Source organism: Corvus brachyrhynchos, unplaced genomic scaffold (genome assembly GCF_000691975.1).
Source record: "Corvus brachyrhynchos isolate BGI_N302 unplaced genomic scaffold, ASM69197v1 scaffold481, whole genome shotgun sequence".
Classification (NCBI taxonomy): domain Eukaryota; kingdom Metazoa; phylum Chordata; class Aves; order Passeriformes; family Corvidae; genus Corvus; species Corvus brachyrhynchos.
Window position 1 is genome coordinate 443,410 of NW_008236261.1, and position 18,369 is coordinate 461,778.

At 42.4% G+C, this 18,369-nt stretch overlaps 1 protein-coding gene and 1 long non-coding RNA gene across 2 annotated transcripts in view; both read right to left on the minus strand.

Annotated features, from left to right (window-relative positions):
• LOC108449809 overlaps nt 1–17,046 on the minus strand; it is a 19,449-nt gene extending 2,403 nt beyond the window's left edge. Inside the window, exons 1-3 of the long non-coding RNA XR_001866109.1 lie at nt 17,036–17,046; nt 15,799–15,804; nt 3,812–3,818 (exon numbers count right to left, since the gene is read on the minus strand). This is a non-coding gene — a long non-coding RNA (uncharacterized LOC108449809). The remainder of the gene's footprint in view (nt 1–3,811; nt 3,819–15,798; nt 15,805–17,035) is intronic.
• Nucleotides 1–18,369, minus strand: part of LOC108449808 — a 204,395-nt gene that overhangs the window by 3,392 nt on the left and 182,634 nt on the right. The window lies entirely within an intron of this gene.

Consider the following 18,369-nt stretch of genomic DNA (forward strand, 5'->3'; position numbering starts at 1 on the left):
TGCATTATACTGAAAACACCTTTCCAGACCGTTACCACAGCGTTGATTTGTGAGCTGCTGTTCGCCATTTTCTCAGTCCTGTCGGACCTCCCGGTCCTGGGGGGGAACAGCATACCTCTAGATAAATGCGGCTTGGCTCACAGCAGCAGGACACTTTGCAGCGTGCAGATCACGTCGGGGTCGCCAAATATTAAAAAAAAAATAAAAAGAAAGAATGCCCTAAGGTATATTACTATGTCCCACAGCCATAGGGAGGAGGAGGAGAGAAGATCCAGCAGACAGGAACTGTGCAGCAAGATTGATTTATTTAATTATTTTACACACTCTTTTATAGATTTTTTTCTTCATAGTCTAATTGGACAAAGGATCAGCCATCCCTTGGGGGTGATTGACTAAAATCCTAAAACATCCATTGTCAAAATATTTTTCTACTGTACTATAAACAAGACTTTTCAAGGCTGCAGGTATTTGGTTGTTTACATAACTCTGCTACCTCTTCTGTGAGAGCGAAAAGTCTCTCATGGGCTTAGAAAATAGCAAGAAAATCCTTGCTAGCAGCATTTTTGTATTCACAACCAGTGGCACGTCCATCTTTGGAGCCGCCAGGGATTGCCTCTGCCAGACATGGCAGAAGCTTCCAGCAGCTTCTCACAGAAGCCACCCATGTAGTGCTTCCGCTGCCAAAACCAGGCCATACAAACCCAATGTGATTCCCCTCCTCTGGAGCTGTGCCAGGCAGCTCACACGTAGACTTACATGTCCCCAAACAATCTAGAGGAAATTAGCCCTAAAGATTACACAAGGAACCATCTCCATTCAGTGAAGCCAGATCTGCCAGTGGGGATGCTGCAATACAACAAGGAAACCCTGCTACTTTCTCTCTAAGGTTCTCTCTAAGTTCTAAGCTTCATATACTGCAAGGAATTGAAGTAACACAACCACCACTGGATACAGCAGAGAATACTCTGAAACGTCATTGCTTCCCAGTCTCTGCATACATATAAACCACAGTTCTTGGTAAGCAAATATCAATACCCCTTTCTTCTCCTGGCCTTCCACAATAACTCAAATAATCCGAATAAACTTCTTGAGGCCAGGCTTACTTTACCAACTTCGTCACAGGCAAAGCTTACAGCATGGAAGTCTCCAGCAGGAGAGCGTGTGAAGGATGCAGTTCTTCCAGTCATGCTGTGCTGAGTCCAGTGTCCATGTCACTGCAGAAGAGCAGAAAATGCTTTCAGTAATGATAGGATCTCAACAAGCTGTAAGCACACACATGTGGGATTTAAGATGTGCTTCCACCCTTGAGCAGCTCCTGAGATCCACTCTTTAGCTTTCTTGTTTCTGTTTCAGCCCAGTTCGCTTAGTGGCATGGTGTAATACTGGCCCAGTGCCATGCACCCACGAAAGCCACTTGCTCACCCTCCTCTGCCAGAACTGGGCAGAGGAGAGAAAAAAATTAATGAAGGGCTCATGAACTGAGATCAGGATTGGGAAAAAATACCAAGGGCAAAACACATTTAACTTAAAGATACAAAGTGAATTTATTACTAACAGAGTCAGGGGAGGATAATGAGAAGTAAAATAAGCCTTTAAAATACCTTTTTTCCCCCAGCCCCTCTGTCTTTCCCACTGACAGCACAGGGAGACAGGGCGTGGGGGTTTTGGTCAGTTCATCACCCTAGATTTTCTTTGGCTGCTCCAGGAGAGGAGTCCTTCCCCTGTGAGACCATGGGGTCCCTCCCATGGGAGACAGTTCCCCGTGAACTTCTCTAGTGTGGTTCCAATCTCATGAGCAGCAGTCCTGCCAAACCTGCTGCAACATGAATTCCTCCCATGGGCAAACAGTCCTCCCAAAACTGCTGTGGTGTGGGTCACTCTTCCATGGGGTGCAGTCCTCCAAGGACAGGCTGCTCCAGTCCCTCTCTCCATCGGGTCTCCCACTGGAGCACAGCCTCCTCCAGGCATCCACTTGCTCCAGCATGGGCACCTCCCCCACAGGCTGCGGGTTCCTCCTTCTCCACTGACCTTGGTGTCTCCATGTTGTTTCCCTCACATGTTCTCACCTCCTCCCCTTCTCTGGCTAGAAGAAAAACTGTGTGTACTTTGATTTGATTTTCTTCTTAAATATGTTATCACAGAGGCATTACCAACCTCTCTAATTGGCCCAGCCTTGGCCAGTGGCGTGTCCATCTTCAAAGTCATCAGGGATTGGCTCTGCTGGACATGGTGGAAGCTTCCAGCAGCTTCTCACAGAAGTCACCTCTGTGGCTGCCCATTACCAAAAACCTGGCCGTGCAAAACCAACACACTTAGGTTCATCTATTTTCTTTAGGTCTTCAAGTGTGAGGGAAACAAAACAAATATTGCCAGTTGTGCTCTAGTTTTGACTTCAAGCCAATACAACTGCAACTTCACATGACTTGTGGCAGATAATGATTACATAGGCAAAATTACCTGAAGTGTTTCAGAAAAAAACACAACTAAACTTTTATGTTGCAGTGGATTTGATGAAAACATTTCATCAGTAGAATCAGGGGATATAATATTTGGAACTGCTAGTTGTATTCACCAAATTACTAACAGTGAAGAGTCAATACTTCACCCATGACTTCTCCATGTCAATCATTTACTAAGCATGCAATTATGAACACCTAGCAGAGAACAAGCCTCCCATGTAGTTGCTTGGAAAACCTCATTGGAAAGTCATTGGGAATTGATCTGAGCCACCTGAAAGTCAGCAGGCACATACCTGTAGGCAAGTGCTGTGCTGTGAACCAGGCTGTGCTCCTACATGAGGCCACCTCCCCAACTATGAGAGACGTGCTCACAGCCCAACAGTCAACTGGATAAAAACTTGGAAAAATAAGAACAAACCTGAGGCTGGCAAACATAGATCAAAAAGGTACAAGGAGCAGAAAAGCCTTTGTTGCACTCATGCCAAAGGGTTTTTTGTTCTGTGGATACTGGGGACAATGGCTCTATACTGAAGTCTTGAAGACTGCTTGGTATGTGTTGCCCATCTTCATCCATCTCAGCCTGAGACTGATAGGACAAAGTGTAGAGTTCCCACACCCTGAGCAAGCCAAAATAAGTCTCAGATTTCTTTGCTGAGCCCCCATAGCCCAATTTGAGTCTGGTTTCCATGTACATGCACAGATAAGCTTCACCAAACTCACTGTTCACACAGCTGGATGCAGTATTACAAAACACTCTGTAAAATAAGAGCTATGAAATCTTTTCCTTATCTTTTTTCTTTCCCCCTAAAAATGTTATTTTTAGGTGCTGCCAAGAGTTATGTTAATTCAATAAAAATAAAATGCCCTTGTCCTGTGCAGCTGCAGAGGCTTGGTGACAGATGGCGCTACATGAATATGAATTTGGTTTTTAAATAGCTACATGAAATATTTAACATTACATTTCCTTACATACAAAGTGCACCTGAGCAGTGTCAGTATTTCAATTACTTCTTACACATCATAAATAATATATTAGAAATAAAGCTCAGGAAAACAATTTCTTGAGATGTCACAAGACAGCAAAGGGCGTATTCTCTGTGATTCAGCTCTCTGGGCAAATCTCCCTTAGAGTTGCAAGTTGCTCCCACCCTTAGCCAAGAGCTGACGGGTGGGAGCAAGAGGAGGTGGTTGCAGGTAACACACTGGTCAGTTAATTTCCAGTTTCCTGGGTCCCAGAACACCACCTGCAGAGAACTTTTTCTAGTAGTAAAGCTGCTTTGGTAAATATAGTAAATATTTACACAGCACTGGCAAGTGCAATCAATAACTGCAGTGGTAAATTTCCATTTGACCCAAGCACTGCTCTGGTCCTAGCTGGGGATGGTCAGCTGACAAGGCAGCCTCTGGAGGAGATTACATCCTCAAAGAACAGGTAAAAGGGGGAGAACCACATAAATAGAATGAAGCATATGGAGTGAAAAAGGCATTCAAAGCACATCAGTGAGAAGACTGGGGAGTGAAGTTTGCAGAGATCCACAATAATGTGAAATTTATAGAGCAACAGTAAAAAAAAAGTTCTGTGTTTTTTTGAACAAGTATCATCTTCTTCACTCCTAATTAGAAGTGTTCACGGCCAGGCTGGATGGGGCTTTGGACAATCTAATCTAGTGGAAGTTGTCCCTGCCCATGGCAGGGGTTGTGGAATGAGATGATATTTGAGGTCCCTTCTATGCCAAAGCATTGTTTTTCCATGACTAACCTGTACTGAAAACTAAAGTTCCTACTGACTCATTGTAATGTTCTCTGCATCTCTCTCACACCTACTCATATACCAGATACTTAGAGAGCAAAAATGATCACACGAATTTACCAAAATTTTTTCATGTTAGGGCTAGCAACATCAGTGATTGCCTGAAACCAGCCTCTGACTTGCTGGATTAGCTTCACATTTAGAACTCCTCTAGAAAGTGCATTGTGATAATGTCTGGTAGAGAATGCCTGCTCAGGAGAAAGGGGAAACAAGGGACAGCCAGGACTGGGAGAAGAACATTAAAAACTAAGATGCAAGATTTTGTAAAATGTAAACTGTGACCAGGAGAGATTTTCTTCATTCTCCGCATGTGCGGATTAAACAAATACAAACATCTTCTCTCCATTGGTTATTTAGAGAAACTGTAGCACACAGAGACAGCTTGAAGAATGGGAAGCTCAGTCTATGAGGCTAAAAAGGCCCCAGAGGAGACAAAGCAGCAATGCTAGGTCTTCATGGAACAACCACCTCTCTTGCTTCCAGTTTTGAAGAAAACCCTCCAATCATCCCCAACTTCCACACTTTGATTCACATGGCAGAGCATCCTCAAAGCACAAAAGCTGGACTGCTCTGGGATCATACTAAACTGGTAGTCTGCTCCTGTCATCCAGGGGAGCTCAGACTGCAGGCACAGACCAGAGCTAGTCCAGAGTAAAGCCTCGAAAACAGGCACAGCCCATGGTTGGGTCCTCAGCACCCGCTGTTTCTCCTTGCAGAGTCTCCCCTTGAGCACCCCCAGCCACATCAGTGCAAGTGCAGCCCTTGCCTGTGGCAGAGGCACCGTTGACTCCTCTGCACTGTGACACAGCTACTGCCTTGGAAGGTCAGGGCCATGCTCTGGCCAAAGAAACTGTCGCTGTTTTCCTATCCTTCTTCTCACTGGATTCATACATACTTCATTCTGGTCAGTGCCAAGAGCTTCCCTCTGAGCTTTGCCTTAGGGATCAGCATCATGCAGTGACAGCTGATAGAGTTCCCCCTGCCTGCTGGACCCTGCAAACTTCCACCCCTCCTCTTCCTCCTCTCCATGCATGTCCAACCTCCATCCCCACCTCTTCACAGCATTCAACTGTGAAGTAAGAGAGCTCCTAGAGAGTTTTTCTTGTAGAACTGAATTGGGGATCACTTCTATGACATTAATTGCATTATTAAATATGCAAGGTCTGAACCACATTTAATAACACACTTGTTCCAGTTAATCTCCCACTATCAGCTCAACCCTCAAAATATTTGCACTCTAGCTGGGAGGTTTATATGGGCTAAACAGTAATTAGAAAGTTTAATAAGCACTCAGGGAAGCTTCCTGAGCTGTTCTGCATTTCCTCATTCAGGTCAAATAAAATCTGTTGTCCTGTCTTCTAAAAGGAGTTTGATATTTCCTAAAACTCAGTAAACTGTTGGGAAAATTAAAGTGGGTTACAATGCTAATTGTATTGGGGAGGAAAAACACTCTCCAAAGCTTACTTCTTTTTAGTTCTGAGGAGGCTTTGAGAAGTGTCACAGAGTTTAGAGAAGTCTTTTTACAAAAGGCGTATTTAAAAACATAGAGGGAAAAAGTACTCTAGAAGATGGAGCTTGCAGCTATGCATCCCCAATGGAATGATGCTCATGTTGGGGTGATTCAGAGTTCTGAACTGTATCTTCCTCAGATTCAGTACCTGACATCCTTCGCAGGACAACAATTAGAGCAAGGGTCCCATTAAGAAGATACATACATCCACCCTTTGGAGTCCTGTTGAACTTTACAGGAAACCAACCATGCAAACTTCACCAAACCCCAATGAATAAATATTTCAATGTTTCTATTTAATGAAGCAATCTCGCGCTAGAACAAACAAGAAAATTAGCACTTATACACACAGACTTTAGCATTTGTTTGCTATAGATAAACTGCAGTGGATCTGGAAGTTTCCCTGAACCATCTTTCTGGGCGACAGGAAAGCATAACCTTGCAGAGGAAAGCAGGGACATCTCCTGGGTTGTGAGAATAACATCAGGGAAAAGGATCCACAGCGCACTACAAAGAGAGAGAAGACATCTCAGAAGAGGACAAAATAGCTGCAAAACTCTACTGCTCTGACTTCCATAGTAGGCAGCAACTGAAGGCCTGTTTTACCACATTTAGGAGACACATAACCAAGGACATTTGGAGCATTAGCACACCAGTGAAGACAGAGTACTTGAGAGAGAATCAGGTTTGTGGAGGTTCAGGAAATATTCACATTGAAAGTTACTACAAAGTTGTTAATTACATGTTGTAACATATTCATACCTATGTCTCTTCATTTAGGTCCATCACTTTAAACTGTAGATACAGCTACAGGCAAGCAAGTGAAGGAAATTTGGAACATTAACATCAGATTTTTAGAAGAAAATATTTCAAGCAAAATTCTAAAGAGCTTGTGCTCAGTATATTTCTTTTTTTCATGTATCTGTATCATGCTTTGAGGGTGAAACTATTCCGGCGGCTCAATGCAGAATTCATCTGGAAAATGCTGGAGTGAAGTCTTAGACTGGAAGCACTGGTTTTCCTCATCCTCCTTAGCTCCTGTTATTTGCCTGCATAATTTCATTTTAGGTTATCTTAAAAGTATTAATGTGTCCATTATATGTTCTAGCTCCATTTAAATAGCTGAAATTTCAAACAATAGTCACATTAAAAAAAATACCACTTTCTTGCCTGGATAAATAAGGAAACCTGTAGATCTTCAGCAACTGCTCAGTGTCAAATTCCTCCTGCCACGTGTCATTCCTCAACACTAAGGGAAAAATTCAATAAAGCTCCATTAACTGCTGCTGCCCTTGAGCCATCACAACATTGTCTCAGACTGTATTTTTGGATAAAGCAGGAGGGAAGCATGCTGCTTTCACGGCTCTTCAGTGCTTTGAATGTAATCAGTTACATCGAATCATAGTGATGGACTCCATCACTCCACTGCTTTAGAAGATCAATCTAGTTTTGTGTTTGCTTTACTTTTGGGGGAGAGGGAAGCTTCAAGGCTTGCATAAAATGTCAGAAACTCAATAAAAACTTTTTTGTATGTGACTCTTAGCCTGGAAGAAAGTATTTCTTTAAATTTCATTTGCCATACAAAGATATTCACAAATATATTTTAATTCATTCACTGTTTGCTTCAGATGCAGTTAAACTGCAGCATTAAGATGAGATACAGCCTTTGGCAGGCCTCAGAAGATAATAACATATACACCGGATATAAGGAAAACTGTTTTCATCACAAGGATGGTCAAACACTGGAGAAGACTACAGTATCTCCATCCTTGAAGATATGTAAAACTCCAGTGGAAAAATTCCTGAGCAGCCTGAAGAAGATTTATATGAATTACTCTATATTTCTATTCCATTATTCTATATTTCTGTTCATCTCAGACATTTGTAGAAGTTCCAAAAACCGTAACAGTAAGTAGTTGTAGTCTGTCCAGCCAGTGATCCACAGGCTGCAGACCACCAGCACCAGCAGCTTCAGAGAAGTTATTGGAGCCACACTCATAGAACTGTTCCATTTCTGATGGAAGTGTTACATGACAAACAAGGGGGCTCTTCTTCCAGAAAGCAATTCACAAAATTGCTGTTGTTCCAGTTAGCCAAATCTGTTGTTTCGTGTTAGGTATTTGTACTGCAATTCTGCATCTGGTAAGACTGTAGCAGCTAATGGAGCTATTAAGGCTCTGAGAATGAGAAAAGGCCAAAATCACAGAATCACAGAATGGTTTAGGTTGGAAAGGACCTGAAAGATCATTCCATTCCAGCTCCTCTTCTGTGGGTGGAAACACCATCTAGTAGACCAGGTTGCTGAAAGCCACATCCAACCTGGCCTTGAACACCTCCATAAGATAGGTTGAACTTCAAAATACAGGTTGTAAACTAGGTTTTGAAGCATCCTCAGAAGACAATACCTACACAATCTGACTCTTTTCTGTATTTTGTGCTTTTAAGAATGATGGAGATGGAGGTGCCTTATGTTTAGAGGGAGAGGAATGATGAAAAGAGGGATGAATGGGTATGAGAAACAGATACTTACCTAGGAGGCATTGCTTAGTCCCTCTCATATTTCCTACAAGAGATTTTTGCAGTTTTGCTACAAAATTAAATGACCCATACACACATGGAATTTCAGTAAGCATAACAAAAACAGAAGGAGAAAAAAAAATGTCCAGATTCTATTAGAAAGCAACCGGTTTACTCTAACCTCACTCTACAGCACTGCCTACAGCAAATGAGATCTAGAGCCTTTGCTGGAGTGTGATAGATATCTAATCAGTGCCTGGTAAAATTATGGAGGAGATTATTTTGGGAAGTATTGAAAAACACCTGAAAGACAATGCAGTCATTGATCACAGCCAGCACAGCTTCATGAGAGGAAAGCCCTGCTTATCAAACCTGATTTCCTTATGTGACAAGGTAACCCACCTGGTTGATCAAGGGAAGCCAGTTGATGTAATCTTTTTGGACTTTAAGTAAAGCTTTTCATCTCTGCCAGGATCCTTCTGGATAAAATGTCCAGCATTCAGCTGGATAAACATATCATGGGAGGGATGAGCGGCTGGATTATGGGTCAGGAACAAAGGGTGATAGTGAATGGGGTGATATCAGACTGGTGACCTGTAACTAGTGGGGTTCTGCAGGGCTCCATCCTCAGCCCTGTGCTCTTCAACATCTTCATAAATGCCTTGGACACAGGACTGGAAGCGATATTAAGCAAGTTCACAGACAATACAAAACTGGGAGGAACTGTTGGCTCCCTCAAAGGCAGGGAGGCCCTGCAGAGAGACCTCAACAATTTAGAGGACTGGGCCATCCCCAATCAGATGAAGTTCAAGAAGGGACAGTGCTGGAATCTGTACCTGGGATGGGGCAACCCTGGATGTATGGACAGACTGGGGAATTTGATGCTGGAAAGCAGTGCCACAGGACAGGACCTGGGATCCTGGTTGAAAGAAAGCTGAAGATGAGTCAGCAGTGCCCTGGCAGCCAGAAGGACCAACTGTGTCCTAGGGGCATCAGGCTCAGCACTGCTGGCCAGGTGATGGAGAAGATTGTCCTGCTCTGCTCTGCACTGGGGCAGGCACACCTTGAATATTGTGTGCAGCTTTGGTCAGCACAATATATGAAAGATATTAAGCTATTGGAGAATGTTCAAGGGAGGGCAAAAAGAAGCACCTTGTATGCACTTATGAAGCTGTATGAGGAGTGTATGAGGAGCACTTGGTTTGTTCAGCCTGGAGGAAACTGAGGGGAGACCTCATCAGGTTCTGCAACTTCCTCGTGAGGGGAAGAGGAGGGGCAGACACTGATCTCTCCTCTGTGGTGACCAGTGACTGAACCCAAAGGAATGGCCTAAAGCTGTGTCAGGGGAGGTTTAGGATGGATATTAGAAAAAGGTTCTTCTCCCTGTGGGTGGCTGGGCACTGGAACAGGCTCCCCAGAGAAGTGGTCACAGCACCAATCCTGACAGAGCTTGAGGACCATTTGGACAGTACTCTCAGGCCTACAGTGTGACTCTTGGGGGTGGTCCTGTGCAGAACCAGACACTGGACTCAATGATCCTTGTGGGTCCCTTCCAACTTGGCATATTCTGTGATTCTGTGAAATACACAGAACATTAATCTACAAATTTTAGTTTCTTGCAGGCTCCTCTCCCTTAGAAGCACTTACTAAGTGCTAGTACTTAGTCCTTTACATATTCCACCTCCTGCAGGTAAACAAGCCAAAGTCACCCTAGATCTTCTCATGCCCTTACATGGATAGTTCCTGCATTTCTGTTTGGACACCATCACCTTAACACTTCTACTAAATTAGGTAACAGGATAATTAAGCATGAAAGAGGTTAGAACTGCCATTTTGAATACCTTCCTGAGCCTACCTGGTAGAGCAGGTTGTAAAAAATAAGGTGCTTTGCATGGCAAGGTGTTTGCAAATTTCTGAAATCATCCTGTTTTGGTACTCAAGAGTGGTTTCGACATTCTTTACAAGCTGCCACTGGGGCGTAACTGCATTATTTTTGAAAGAATGAAAGGAATGAAGAATGAAAAGCCTTTGGGGTTTGGAATTTCCCAATTCATTGAACTGTTCAGAAGTCCTTGGCTTCCAGTCAACTTCTGCTCTCGTGGTCAAACCAAAAAAAGTGAAATTTAAAAAGTTAATCCATTTCTTACACAAACTTAATGACAACAAGAACAACAATAAATTTAAAAATTAACTTCAAGTTAAAAGTGACTTTTGCTCTGAAACACCGATCCGCTCTACTGGACTCATAATTCTTTTCAGAAAGAATATTTTGTGGTTTGCTCTGTCCCCATCAATAATGTATCCACAATGTTACAATTCTAGAGCTTGGTAGGAAACACTTCTGTTAGCCAATAAATTTCTTCAAGACAAAAATAATTCCCCCTTTCAGTGTTGGGCCAGATCCCTTTTGCAACCTTTTTTCTCATGACGAACATCAGGGCAGGGAAAACCTGCCTGGAATGGGCTCCTAGCAGGGCCAACAGGGTGAAGAGCACCCATACACATGGGTTTTTCTTCTCCCTTCCCTACCTCTTTCAAGCCCTGCATGTCACGAGGCAGAGGTCTGTAGGCCTGATGAAATATTACCATCTGGATGACTCAAGCAAGATGGCTATACTCCCATTGAGTTAGTCAAATAATACAGCTCTGACATCTTCTCTGCAGAATGAATCACACGTGTAGGAACAGGCAGCCATTCAGATGTGTAAAAGGAAACACAAAGATAGGCATTCTCCTTGAAAAACACGGAAAAAGAAATTTGCCTCCCGACTAAGCCCTTAATTTGTAGCATAACACAGTCTTCCCCTCGTATCTAAAGGGCAGGTCTTTTAGTGAGGTCATTTGGGAATGTACAGTTAGCATATTTTCATACTCTATGCCAAAAAGTAGATGTGTTTTCTTAACAAGTGCTTAACATCAACCTATAACCACATGGTATAGCCACAAAGACCAACTTGTCTTCAAAACAACTTTGAGTCAGGGAGAGTCTCCGCACTAGTTACATCAAGGCCCAGGTAATTTTTCAAAATATAACTAAAAGAAGCAAGATAAACAGTGTCTCATAAGACCTTGGAAAATGTGATTTACTTCTGCTTTATATGCTAATTTCCCCGCTGAAGATAATACAACACGGAATTAATAGTTTAAATGCATTCTTAACCTATATATTACTCAATTTGTTTAAAAGTTGCATTTCTTTTATGTATCCTGTTGACAAATATTGAGTAGGAGAAATCCATGGATGTTTCTGGGAGTTAAGAAAGAAGAAACCTGTGTCCTTTCTATGCATCTAAGAGTCATAATATTCCCAATATGACCAACTTTTTTTAAAACAAAACAAATCAATCAAACAAAAACACACAGAAAAATCCCACAGAACACAAATGGGGCACAGCATTAAAAAAACATGTACTGTGAAGAACATCCTGGAAAACTCAACCCCACTGTTCCAAGAATATCATGAACATCAACAAGTGACAACTGTAATCAAGAAGATAAAGAATATATACTAACAGTATATTATAAAACATCATTTTACTTGGCTCATATGAAACTTATTCACGTTGTAGCTCACAATCTGTAGCACAGAGATTTGGTATCCTGAGAAAAGTTAACAAGGTGACTTTGGATAAAATTGGAGACCTTATGTTGCCCCCTCTCTTTCACTAAATAATGGATGTTATTGACACTTTACATTAAACAGATAAAATTTGTTTGTCAGCTCTAGGCATCAAGGCCTATGAAACAGACGCATATGACCCATGGCATTCTTAACTACCTCATACTATCATTTCCTACTCTGCTCTGAATTTTAAAGAGTTTACAACTGCCTAAAGACTTTTTTGGGGGGCTTTACAGACGTAAGTGTGAACTTAAAGGTTTTTAATTTTACCAAAGATAGTCATTATCATCTGTTTCCGCTTGGCTCCTTACCCACTTTACTTTTTCCAACAACTTATTTTATCACAGTCCTGCCACTGTATTTATCACATCACTAGGATATACTACTCCAAAATTAAATAGAGAACAGTTATTAACTAAGCTATGATTATAATAAGAGCTCCTGGCATTTATTTATTCCTTTAGAATAAATAAATTCCTTTTGACCCTGGTCTGAAACTCACCTAAGTAATGTGAGCCTTAAAACACCTTAAACTGCATCCTCTGGAGCGCAGTGTTAGTACAAGTCGTGGTAGTGCAATGCCAAACATGTTAGAGAATTTAATGCCCATCAGGTCCCAAAATAAATCCTCACACTAATTTAGCAGTTTCAATGCTACCTATCCCTCTTGATCTACTTTTACTCAAGTTTTCTCTGGAGGGAGAAAATAATTTGTTATTGCTTAAGAGAAGCTATGGCCAAAGACCAAATTTTTCCAAAATTATTTCAAATAGTCTTGAATTTTTTGAACTTTAAGCGTATAATCATCTGACATACTGGGAAACACACCAGGAAGACATAGTCCGCCTTGGACCACTCTGCACTAATTTTTTGTATCAGTTTCACTGCACAGACAACCTCAACGTTTTCCCTCATGCTGCACCTTACAAAGCATCCAGTTTTCATCAATTCACGCTAAATTAACATCCCTTTTTTGCATTCTGCAGCTTAAAACTCATTGTTTCTCTTAAAATAAGACTTGTACAACCAGCAATCTACTAACAGCAAACTCCTACATGAAAACCTCCAGCACAACTCTCTACCATCGACACATTCCTATCCAAGAACTTTATATTGTTCCTAAGATTCCCACCCAAAAAACATCTGGAAACAAAGATCCACTGTCCCAATAACAGCTAAAGCTCCCCAATGATCTCTGTAAAGTTAAAACCAGGACTGCATTGTGATTTTGTTGGGATGTGTTAATGCAGAGCTGGGTTTGAAAGACCCTAAGGGTACACTTTACAATTTCATGTGGCATTTGCTGAAAAACCAGTATTTGCACTTAGAGAAGGGCACATAGAGAACCTTGTTTAAAAGAACCAGAAGAATGTTGCACTTCAGTGCTCTGAAGCTGAGGGGAATCAGGGAGATATGTAATACCCTATGGAATACCTTCTGCTCCATGTAGAATATCTGCCTGCATTACTAACCTGAAGACCCCTGCCCTAAGCGGAGATTTGGCATGGAAAAGGTACAAGAACTGTTTTCCAAGTGCAAATGCAGCATATTCAGTAATTCAGTCACAAAAGTAAGCAGCAGCATGAAATTAGACCAAAACCTTCAACTGACGCTGTTAAGGTGGCCCGGCCCTGGTGCTCACACACAGACCCTTTGACACTGAATACAGCTCTCACCAGAAGTGAGAATCACAGAACTAAATAATTTTTAAAACGAAAAATCAAGACATCACACAGCTGTTAGCCAAACCTGCTGCTTTTTTATGAGACTAGAAGTGGCACTTATTTCTGGGTAACTTTCAGGAATTACATTTGCAAGGTCGATAAAATGTAATATTTCTAGCAGATGATTCTCATTCCTACAGTCCTTTTACCCCTGATTAAAGCACATGGCCCAAACACACCATCAAAAGGCAAACAGAAACTAAATCAGTGTATTCCATCCCAAGGTAAGACAATAGCTTTTGTGTTATTGCAGCAGGTAAAGCCCAGTTATGCCATATAATTTCATTTTACCAAACTCCTCTAATTACTCCTTTTCTTTCCCTGATTACTAGGAGGGCCAGTAACAGGCCACAGCTGCTGGCATTCGATGTTACACTGCTCCCAGCAGCTAGAGTCCTGCCTTCACTTTTGGGTACAGCTTTGATTAGCCATGATACTTTGGAGGCAATTACAGCTAGAAGTTGATTTTTTTTTTTTTTAAGAATTATTGACAGGCACATTCTTTGTCTCTCAGTGTGAAAATGGATGTGAAATTGCAGTGGACATGCTAAAAAAAGTAGACAGGTAACCTAAAGAAGGCCTATGTTTCAGGAAGATTCCAATTTTTAATATCTAGGTTTGAGAGAATTTTTATGGCCTGGGAGTTGATGTAAAGAGTTTGCAGGTTCCTGGTCAGAGACCTCAACTCTTGCTGCTCATCACTGTATAATGCTACACAGGGAAATACCCTCAGTGAGGTCACCAGGGCTCACCCCATTCTTAAGGAATGGTGCAGGCAGTGGGCCACAAGACTGGAGGTCTAGAATGTAAATCCAGAGTATGAGTTTTCCATACCCCTCTGTTTTATTGGCTTGCAAGACAGGGAAATGCAGAGCACCAGCCATCTAAACCCACAGGCAAAACATTGCTTTTAAAATACCCTGCCTGTAATTGTTAGGACAGCCTGAAAATATGGAAAAGTAGTATTTCAATGGCTCTGTTATCATTGCACAGGCATGGAAAACACTTCTCACACTGAATAATCCTCACCATTCACAACAATTTGCTGTTTAATTATGAATTTGAAGTATGGTCAAGATATTAAAGTCTAACCCCTTCCTTCATGGCAGAGCTGACTGTGACTGCCTTCTGTGACTGCATCAGTGTTAGGGAGAACCTCCCACCTTGTCAAAGCTCTGGCTTGTGTGGATGGAGGAGAAAACATCACTGCCTACATTGAAGGTACAAAGCCCTGTGCATGGCATGGATAAATGAAACTCTTCAGACTGAATGACTGAATTACCTGTATTTTATGGCAGGTGTTAGGAGTCACAGGTTAACAGCACAATGTTGGCACAAGCTAGCATACCTCATAAAGTCCAATCTATAATGAAAATATAACATTAATATTTTAGGAAACTGATGTCTTTGTATTTTTAATACATTCAAGCTGAAGAAGCAAACTTTTTCCCTTAAAAAGCAAATTGTTAATAAATAGCACTGTATACAGAGCTCTCCTGGGAAGCCACTGTCTGAAATACCCATTTCAGGACATCTGGGAGAACACCAGTTAAGTTTGTGAACCAGAAAGTAATATTCACCCAAAAAAGGTATCCAATTTACTGGTATTTCAATAGAATGCTCTTTCATTACCCAATTATGCTTCAGAGGAAGGGGTGAGTTTGTAATACCTTGACCATACTTTAAATTCTGCCTTGCCTTGTGTTGCTTTGCTTATGCCTGGCTTACATTACCTTGCACTCCATTATCTTGCCTTGACCCTGCCCTGCCCTTCTTCAGCCTCACCTTGCCCTTTTCTGTGGCCTCTGTCCTCTTTTCAGCCTCCACTATTTCCTGGCCTCTACTTCCCTCCTGCCTCCCACCACTTTTAGGGTTTTATATTTATGGCCACATCTTGCTTTCCAGCCTCCCATCCTTTTTAAAACATACACATCTTTTTTGCCTCTCCTATCCCCTTTCCTTTCTCTCCCATCCAGACTTCCAACCCTTTCGCTCTCCCGCTCTAATTTAGCCTCCAATCACTTTTAGGGCTCCACTTTTTTCTAGCTACTTCTTGCTTTCCAGCCTCCCACTTCTTTTTGGACTCTCACACCATTTCAGCCTCCACTCCTTTTTAGCCTTCACTTTTTCCTGGCTTCCACTTATGCTCCAGCCACCCACAGCTTTTCCATCTCCCACAAAATTTGACCTCCACTCTTTTCTGGCCTAAACTTTTCCTCAGGCCTCTCACCCTGTTTGGCTTTCTACCACATATCAGCTTCCACTTTTTTCTCTCCTAAAGTTTCACTCCAACTTAGCATCCCTTTCCAGACTTCTACCCTTTTTCACCCTCCCACTCCAATTTAACCTCCCACCACTTCACAGACTCCACTTTTTTCTGGCCTCTACCCTCATTCAGCCTTCCACCCCATTTCAGCCTTTATATTTTTCTGGCCTCTGCCTGATCTCCAGTTTCTCCCTTCTTGGCCTCCCACCTCTTTTTGCCCCTCTTTTCCTCCCCACACTCTTCCCTGGCTTTTCACCTTCCACATTTTGGTCTATACTTTGGGGTTTCTTTTGTCTCTGACATAATTGTGTCCTCCTGTCCTTTCAGCTTCTGCATTTCTTTCTCTCTCCCACCCTTTCTTGGCTCTCTACCCTTTTGCAGCCTATGTTTTTTCATTGTTTCTTCTCACTGACCTTTTTTTTGTCTTTGACTCTTTTTCAGACTCTACTTTTTTTTTTTCTCTCCGGTTTTCTTTGCTACTGCACTTCCTTTCTGGCCTCCTTCTCATTTTTAGCCTCCACTTTTTTTTTCAGCCTTCCTTATTTACTCCATTTGCACACTTTTTTTGGCCTCTACCTTCTACACTGAGCCTTCTGTTCTTTTTCAGTCTCCCACTCTTCTTTGTTCCTCTACCCCTTTAGGGGCTCACCTTTATATTAAGCCTCCACTCTATTTAATGTTTTCTCCTTATTCCTCCACTCTTCATCAGACTCTCAGACTCCATTTCACAAAAAGATTTCGTGAGTGTCCCACAGTACTTTAGCCTCCCCCCAAGTTTCAGCCTCTACTTTTTGCCCTCCAGTCTTCCACACTTCTTTGGCCTCCTATCCCATTTCAGCCTGCACTCTTTTCAGGCCTCTATCTCCCCTCCAGACTCCCACCACTTTTCAGCCTCTCACAAGAAAAAATGTGCTAAAATCATGGACTGAAACGCAGCTGGCAAACACTAACTTTTTTTTTTTTCTGCTTTTCCTCAAGTAGTGTATTGAGAACATCCTGTGTCGTGTTTTGTGCTCAAGAAACTGTCTACACTGGGCAATGGGTTACCCGGTACTTAGTATCTAGGTGTCAGCCAAAGGGTTCCTCAAACCAAGGGATTTAAGGCTGCCCAATACTTCTAATAAGACTCAACTTTCCATTGCTAATCTGTAATTCTGCACCAAAATATTTAGGAAATTCATAGTTGCACAGCCTGAAGTATTAAATATCAGCTGTCTGGGGACTGGAGTTGTTTTGTGCAGCTCTGATTTTAGACACAGTCAATTCTAGGGGCAAAGCTAGGGAGGAATTCTTCATCCACCCACACAGGCAAGGAAAAGCCAGACCTTCGTCTCAGCAGCTCCAGCACTCTAATTTCTTGGCACTCTGGGATGGTGTGAGAAATTTTACATTTAATCATGAGGGCTGCCACCGGGTAAACAATGTACCAAGAACACTTGGGCATTTCAGTTTAAATTCTCCACAGATAGGCCAAATTTCCCTGTAACTGATATCCACAGACCCCTTTGGAAGGGGATGTGAGGCAATGGGAGGAAGCAAATGTCCCAAATGTCCCTGATAGTCATCAGCTGGGGGCAGGAGGCTTGGCTCTAGCTGCGGGAATGGGGAACAATGACCGGAAGAAAGGGAGATAAACAGCCAGGAAACACAGAGGGCACAGTGGAGCAGAAAGCCACAAGAAAGCAGAGAGGGAGAGCTGCAAGGCAAAAAACAAACCGGCATCCAGTGTTGAATAGAAGGGATGCCTGTATCAGAAAGGAAGTCCTCAGAAATGTTAGATGGCATGTCAGAGTGAGAGTGCAAGTGGTAAAGGTTCCATGAGGCCACGGGCAGCAGGAACACCATGCTGGCAAAGGGGAGCAGAGATACTATGAGCCTCTTCGTGAAGTCCCTGGGGCAATGGAGACTGGTGCATGAGATGGAAGAGCCTGGTTATCCTGTCACTCAGACAATCTCCCAGAGGAAAATGCTGGAAAAAGCTAGGATTATGCATGTAAAACCTGGTGACCAACGTCCACTTCCAGATACTCAGTCTGGGACCAAAAAAAGGTAGGTTTCCCTACCTCAGCAATGCAAAGACAGGGACAGAAGGAGCCACACCACCTAGGACAGAAACAGGTCCATATGGTGGACAAAGACGATCAATTTTCCAATGGATCATACAAGATAAAGTGATCAAAGTCTTCTGTCCGATTTCAAACCCTAGATAACTGCACAGGAAGGTCAGATTTGCAGTGTTCAGCACTCAAAATTCAGCAAGTCCTAATATTAGATCTGCTGATAACACATGCGTTCAGTCCCCCTATTCACCTGTGACAGTCTGATGTTGCCTTTAGTTATACAGTAACATATCTGTGCTTTTTACAACACACTGCCTAGCAAAGGGGCACAAGAACAGAGTCACAAGTAATTTCTTTCTGCTGCTCTTGTCCTGAAACTCCTTTTCTATCCCTCCCCTATC